Raw genomic sequence first — 8,777 nt, 5'->3', positions numbered from 1 at the left:
CTGAGGCTGCATCCCAAATCACTATGCACACAGGTTTAGTGCACAAGCTAGGTTTTATGGAGGCACTATATAGAGTGTAGTGCACCATGTAGGGAGGAGGAGGAAGTGATTTGAGATATAGAAGTGGAGCCAGTGGTTTCATTATCGTTAGCAGCGTGAAAGGCTTATTTGTTTAACCATCTATCCTGAAGTTTTAAGGACGTTGCATCAACGTTCATTTTTTACCACAATTGTTTTATTTGTGCACATTGGTTTTACGTTGATTCAACATTCATATGGTTTTCTATATGTATGGTTTGTATTAAACTTTACTTACATTAAATACAGCTCTGTAAACTGACTTCACTTCAGTTTCTGAATCAGTTTCTTTGATTTTGCTATTTATAGTTATATATTTGACTAATGAACATTGTTTTAGTCTATAAACTACGGACAACCTATCTCCCAAATTACAAATAAAAATACTGTAATTTAGAGCGTTTATTTGCAAAAAAATAGAAATGGCTGAAATAAAAAAAAAAGATGCAGAGCTTTCAGACCTCAAATAATGCAAAAAAAAAAAAAAACAAGTTTATATTCATAAAGTTTTAAGAGTTCCGAAATCAATGTTTGGTGTTTTTTAATCACAGTTTTCATGCATCTTGGCATGTTCTCCACCAGTCTTACACACTGCTTTTGGATAACTTTATACCACTCCTGGCACAAAAAATTAAGCAGTTCAGTTTGGGTTAATGGCTTGTGATGATTCATCTTCCTATTGATTATATTCCACAGGTTTTCAATTTGGTAAAATCAAAGAAACCCATAATTTTTAAGTGTTTTTTCCTGAGCTGTATGTAGGGTATATCTTATTTCTATTCAATTTGCAGTGTAGAAATGGATGTTTATATAATAATTATTTATATAAATATTATTATTTGTGAGAAGCACCTTTCGCCTAAAAGCATTGCTAGTGTAGTTTCAAGCACCCAACCATTTAAAACCTTTCTATGAATGTTCAATGTCAGTGTTAAATACAACCAAATAAATTAACATTTATTCAATGTTAATTGCTCTTATGATAATTACTTGAACGCTCTTTTACCAGAACACTTTGTGTGCTTAGTGTCATTGCCTTGCTGCATGACCCATGTTTTCTTAAGATTCAACTTACTTATAGATCAGTGGCGGATGCTGGTCTTTCAAGGAGGGGAAGCTCAATTTCTGCCTACATCTTAAAATATGTAGTTTTATTTATACAAAAATTCTACTCTTCCTGAGATGTTTTTTTTTGTAAACAAAAGGTGTTATTTCAAGTTTTCACTACACAACAAAAAGGTACCCATACTTTACATTGAACAATTACATTAAAAAAAATCCTTATTTTAATTATTTTAATGATAACACAATACTTACTACTTGCCCCTGTTCATTATGTCCTGAGATGGTTTCATCAAGAGGAATGGCCATCAGTGCATTTTATTTGTTACAACACTTCCAGTCAGCCAGCTCACTTTATCATACCAGAACAGCTGAAAATACCTGTTACTTTTCCCCACCTTTTACACCAAATTAATCTGAGCAGTTGATCTGCCCTGCTGTTTAACTCTTACATTTTTCTTCGTAAGGAAGACTATCAAATGGCTTCTCCAAAATCTGATCCACAACATTAAAACTGTCTGATATTATGTGCAGCTTGCACTGGCGCAAGGCTAGTGTGACGTGTGTTTCGCTGTCAATCAAAAAGGGACTCCGCCTCAGACAGATCATCCAATCATCATGCAGAAGCTGAGCGTCCGGGCCGGCCGAGGCCAGCCCACTGCCCCATAGACCCCCAGAGACGCTGAGCGTCCGATGGGCGGGACAAAGCCCAGCATTTATCCAATGACTCGTCTCGTTTCGCCGCGCGCTTTGCTCCGCTGTTGAAGTCTGTGGACGCTCAGCGTCCGCACTGTTTAAAGCAGCGCTGTAAAGCTGTGGGAATGAGTGAGAGGAAAGCCGCGGTGTTACCAGTGATAAGAAGCTGATTCTGAACTAAGTTCAGCGCGATGTAGCCCATATTTAATCAGTGACATGTACACACAACAGTATATATTTAATCACTTATTTTTTTTTTTTTTTACATTTTAGGGGAAGCTGAGCTTCCCTTGCAGTCTTAGAGCAATCGCCACTGTTATAGATATCATCATTTAATCAGACATCATTTTCCTTCAGAAATTACAGGTATAATTGAGAATGAATTTATCAATTAACTATGGAAAGCCGTCCTGGATCAGATACAGCAAAACAACAGAAGCATTTTCCTTCCTCCAAATACATTTATTTTAATTTAAACCAAAATATATATTTTGTTCTTATCCAGCCACAAAACATTGTTCCAATAGCCTTCTGGCTTATCCATGTAGCTTAGCTTTAGCAAACGTCTTGCTAATAGCTTAGCTGCAGCTTTATGTTGTACATTTTGTTGTAAAGACATTAAAGCTATACAGGAACACATGCAGAATTATTATTTTAAAAAAAGAACCGGAACATGTTTTATACTAACATATTGTAGCCACATTTATCTTTGATGACAGTTCTGTACACTCTTGGTATTTTCTCAGTGTCTTCATGAGGTAGAGTCACTTGAGCGGTTGTTACATTGGACACATTGTTAGTCCTTGATTTGGGTACAGAAATCTTCAACTAAGATTGGCTATGCCACACAACTTGCAGAACGTTAGGCTGTGTTTGAAACTGGGTGTATCTAGCTGACTTAATGCCTTACTGTCCATGCTGTCTCAGCAGGCAGTGTAGTAAACAAATCAATAAGGCAACGATATAACTGGCCAATATTACCAGCTCACTGCTGCTTTTTATATCATGTCTTTATTGAACTTGCTCTGAAAATGCACATAAGTTGGATGACCCAACAGCCAGTCTAACCCATTCATATTAAACCCAGCACTTGGTTATTTACTGGTCTGTGTGCCTCATCCACAATCACCATGAACCAGCTTGGATAGCTACTGCCCTGTGGCACACATGCCCACATCCAAAAACCCTAAACATAACACTAAATTACTGACTCAGAGCTCACTGCACACTGTAAGCCCGGATAAGTTGGATTTACTTAAAAAATTGAGGAAACCAGTTGCCTTAAAAAAGTTGTGTAATGGGTAATAAACACATAAGTTAGCATAACTTAGAACATCAAGTTATTACAACTAAAGGGGAAGTTGATTTATTTCTAAGCTAGCCCAGGGGGAATCACTACACACTGATGGTGAGTGTTAGTCAGAAACTTTTGGACACACCAATATGCAAAAAGATTGGCCAAAAGCCAATGGAAAAGAAGCTGTTAATGGAAACAGACTAAACTCAGTTATTATAAGTTGGTTCAACTCAAAGATCTCAGTTTGAATGTATATATGTGCCCACAAATTTTTAACTAACTCAAAATAGTTGAGTATTGTTTAGAAATATCAATTTTTATGTAAAACAGACTTAAATCATTTGAGTTTAAACAACTTCTGGGTTTACAGTGCAGCTATTAAGAGCAGCACACCAACTCCTTTTCAGGCTGGACAGAGCCATGGTGCCACACACTGGCATGCCACAAGTCATGGGATAGGACATAGCGCCCTATGACATTTGCCATGTACCATGGAAGCCAAAGAATTCTGCACAGACCTGCAGGATATGTCTCTTTATTTAAAGGTGGATCTGATTTCTGCCAGAGTCACAGTCTGTTTGCACGGACAGTTCTATTACCTTCAGTTGTGCTGTCTACTGAGGGTGGTAATGCCTTATATACATAGGTATTTTACATTGACTTTCTTTGGAACGTATCTCCTTTGAATAATGATATACACGATAATGATATACATTATTATCACCTTACTGCTCTCACAGGATGAAGTCATTAAAGTTTACATTTTTGTGGCTGTGTTGGTTTAGCATAATAGCAGAAGGCCATTTAGGCAGGCCAATGTAATGTAATGCAATGCCAATTTCCAGCACACTACATGAGGTCTTACAAAGTCAGAAGGTTCATTGGTTCATTGCTTGTACATGTGGGTTTGGAATGATTTTCAGAGCGGCTAAACTGCAGTCTGATGCCAGCTGATCCCATTCAGGGCATGGTTAGATGGACATGGGCTATGTTTTTACAATATAATCGGTGGTTAGTAATATAATTAGTGGTTTTAAATCTACTCAGTGAAAATGGGATGTGGATCTCATTTGAGGTTTTCCTGTGGTGTAATAAAAGAAAAGAGAGCTAACCTTCATTCAGTATTCTAAATGTGGATTCGAAATACAGTAAATGTTGCCATCTGCTCACTTAGTACAGGAGAAATAGAAAATCTGTTCAGTAAATGATGATGCCATATGGCATCCTTCCTTGAACTAGAATGAGCTAAAGAAGACTGCTTTATGGGGTATTATTAGTGCAGGCTTTGATTATTACTGTACTTAATTAATAAGTATAAAAGTAAAATACTTCAGGGAAAACTTTATATGACATTACCTTATGAATCTATTTATACATGTATTTATCTACAGGGTCTCATTAAAACTTTGCACACCAATAGACATTTACACAGATAATACTAGGCCAGTGGTTTACAAACTATGGTACATGTATCACTGGTGGTACAACAAAGCAAAGCATTCCAAGAGGAATGCCAGTTGACCTTAGGAATGTACTGCTCGCACAAGTATATTAGTGATTAAAATGTATACATTTTCATCTCTAATTTTCCAGAACTTTATATTTGTTTGTGTTCATTATTTAACCCTTTCAGACCTAAACTATTTCCAAAGATGGGAAAAAATGTAAGAATGCTGTTTTTGTTATCTGTAATGCACAGAAAAGGAGACTCTAATTTTCTACTATAAAATCTATATAGAAAATAAACCCAATTGACTAAAATATTTTTTAAAATATGTTTCCATTGCTTTTTGAAGTCTGTGTATAATATGTGTATAATAATATTGGTCTACTTATTTTATAAAAAATACCTAAACATTAAAAGACATTAAATTAAATTTGGCTCTAGTACTGTTACTGTTTTTTCAGTGTTTTTGCAGTAGGTGGGGCCAAGTTATTGTTTCATTGCTTTATAAACTTGTTTATTGGCTGGTTAATGGTTTAACAGCCCTCAAACATTGTCAAGTGCCACAAAATACTTATACTTAATAGAAAATCATGTATAAAGAAAATAAATAATGTCTATTGTAATGGATGCAGGGTCTGAAAGGGTTTACCCCGATATACACTGTATACCCCCAAAACTCTTATAACAGCAATTTTTTAATTATTAACATGTGGTTTATAGGGCCTATGGTAGATCCTTGTGTTTAATTCCCTAAAGTTTCTGCATTATGATTAATAGCTAAATAATTATCCTATAGTTCAAAAGGAATACTTTGCAAGAAATACAACATACTCTTAAGCATTCAACTTATTACTACTTAATACTACATATTTTTAATGCACTACCATTTTACTCACTGTTTGGGAGTGACTTTCTCCCATTTGTCCGGGTAGATTTTCTTAAGGTTGTTCAGTTTGTTCGGGTGTCACTTGTGCCAGCTGCCAGTTGTAAAATTGTGCCACTGATTCTTGATTGAACAGAAGTTTAGATCTTGACCTGGCCATTGTAAAACATTTTCTTTATCGTAGACCGTGGTAAAACATGTAGAACATGTAGCTTCCGTACAGCCATGCTTCAATAAGTTTGGTGTTCTGCTGAATGGTGAAGATTCTTCTAGGTTTTGGGGTTTTAGCAGACAAAGATTTTGCAATATCTCACTGTATTATGCACCTTCTTTTACCTGTCTTTCAGTTTTAATAAGAATATAGAGTGTATTAGGATCTCACCTAGTTTAGGATTTTGCAAAAGAAATATATGTCATAATTAAAGCAGCATAATGAAAATCGCTTTGAGGACACAAGCTGACAAGCTGAGGGATACAGAACTGTTTTTTTACTAATGACTAATACTAACTATTGTCAAAGCTAAAATGATGAAGCTCATATTTTTTCATATCTTACTATTTTTATTTTATTATTTTAAGGTAAAAATCATACAAAAGTGTTGTTCTGTTCTGTGTAAGTGATTTGTAGTGTTGGCTATCCTCTGGCTGTAAGTTTGTGATGGTTGTCTCCCCCTGTTGCTGAGATTCGATATTGACTGCACTGCTCAGGCTTCTTCAAAAATGTTCCTACTGTAAGCTCATGCCTGCAGATTATGCCCCAGACTCAACTCAACTCAACCTTTATTTATAGATCACATTTGAAACAACCGAGGTTGACCAAAGTGCTGTACACTCAGTAACACACACATTTTTACTCCTTTTCCTATTTGGATTGGATCAGTGTATGAAGTTTATATCTGAAATACAAATTTTACTCATCTGCTGATTGAAAAAACACGTCTATAGGAAAGTAATATCAAAGAGGTTGTAAAAATATATAAATGCTTATGAAGACTTAAGCACCACAGAAAGGGATTCTAGATCGGCATGAGAATTTGCAGTTGAAACATTTTTATCGTTATAGTTTATTAAATCAACTAATCATTGCAGTCTTACAAAATAATCAACATGGGTTTTCATTAATCTTGCCACTTTTTTCACCATTACATAAAATAAATAAATGTATTTTTTCAAAGAAACATCATTGCTCTGCATAAATCTGCATTTGGTCTTATCAGATCAAACACTGAAAGTGCATTTTTGCCCACATAATTTGGGTCAATGTATATTTGGTGCATCACTAAACATCTTTGCCATCTTCTTTATTAATACAACATGGATTAAGGATTTCAATTGACATTTCTTTTCATGACTAATCAAATAATCAAAGTTTACAATGTTTACAAACAGTAAAAATACAACAAAATAAAATACTGATTGAAAAAAAAAACATGTCTACACCACTAAAAGAGATTCTAGTTTTAAGGTGAAAATACAATGGCTCTTATTTTAATTTGAGGTAAAGAAAAGTGTTTATTTTACAATGTGATCATTTTCATTTTGTGATTATGTAAGTATTTAATGTCTGCTAGAGCATACACACTCAGAGACTAAAGAAGAAGTTAACAAAGACCTGATTTTTCAACAAGAGATGAAATCTGTCTGGAAACTCAAGTGAATCTAAACAGGGATCAAATTATCACAGCACTGCTGAGTACAGTGGAAAACAGGACATATTTCTGAATGTAATTTTGATGAAACTGAAATCCCAGGGGAATTGATGTGAAAGAGAAAATTTCCTGACACTTATTTTAATAAATGCATTAAGGATCTTTAAGTTGCAAGCATTGCTGACACAGATTTGCAAATGCACACAAACACACAACAAATATGAATCTATTGGCACCATAGCTAATGCAAGGCTGAACTGTGGAGTAGTGAAAAAATATATTTTAAGATATACTACACTGCATATAAAATAAAATACAGTATTAACACCTATGGGAGTTTATCTCCTTTGTTGGAGTAATGTATTCTATTGGGAAGGCAACTCTCTGCATTGGGGGAACACTGCTGCTATATTTTGATGGCCTTCAACCACAAAGAGCCTTAGTGAAGTCAGGAACCTCACAAACGTCACTCTAACTCATCCCTAAGGTACTGGATAGAGTTCCATCCTTACGGAAAATAATGATCCAGTTTTTGGAGTGTATACCCATGTAGCTGCTTTGAAGAACTCTAATCCATATATAGTGCTGTTCTATAGAGATCATACAATCTGTGCTGGCAAATGAAAGCCTGTGTCTGTAATTAGAAAGGTATATCTTTCTATGTATATTGGGTACATACAGTATGTCTGCACGTTAGTGTCCAGCTGGGGGCGCTATTGCCCTGCAAATATTCCCTTCTCTTTCACTCATTGAACAAGTCAGCTAATTGCCAAGCTTTTCATTCAAGGCCTAGATGTGTTAGAATGAGGAAAAGTATATTCACAAGGATTTATTCCTTTAGTAGATATATAGGATGCTATAAAGAAATATGATATAACGCTTTTAAAAGAAGAACTGTGATGATTACAATCTGTATAATGTGTTCAATGTGTTTAATCAACAATTGTAATTTTTATTTAAAGAGTTTACATAGATTAGTTTCTGTATTGTTGGTTTCTACAAATCCATCTTAATTGCTAGTTTAATAGTTAAAGGTTTTATAATAATATGACTATAAAAAAGCCCTTTTCCATTTCCAGACTCTCAGGAATCTTACAGAAATGTATACGTCATAGACCAAAATTCTTTTAGGTTTACCCTCTAATACCCATTAAATCCATGCTTAACTATTTAAATCCAATAATCCTGCAACTGGAACTGGAAGTTGGACGTTCCCAGCTTCAAACACAAAAATACAACATTGTAAAAAACATGAATCATACTTTGAAAGGACAACAGTTATTTTGATACATTTTGGTGTAATTAGGTCAGTAAATATCTAGGAATGTACTGAAATAAAACATTTGGCTAAAACTAAACATAGTGAGACATTAAAAAATATATGATGAATATTTTGGTAGTCGACTAATCAGATGATTTATTTTTTGATTAGTCAATTAGTCAATGATTATTTCTATCATGCCCTACATCTCTTGAATTTGGAACTTAAATGCCCTAGTAGAAAAATCTGATATTAGGCAAGTAAATATGTACTATGTTGTGTTTGGGCAATTTTGGAGACACAGGCCCAGTTGAGAGTTCCTCATCGTGTTCTGTCTCCAGTATTTTGTGTAGTGCAGTGCTGTTACAAAATGAAGATTAGTAAAATCTGGAGTTGATACATTT

Source organism: Astyanax mexicanus, chromosome 1 (assembly GCF_023375975.1).
Source record: "Astyanax mexicanus isolate ESR-SI-001 chromosome 1, AstMex3_surface, whole genome shotgun sequence".
NCBI classification, from domain to species: domain Eukaryota; kingdom Metazoa; phylum Chordata; class Actinopteri; order Characiformes; family Acestrorhamphidae; genus Astyanax; species Astyanax mexicanus.
The sequence above is the reverse complement of the archived record's forward strand: the minus strand, read 5'-3'. Positions refer to the sequence as shown.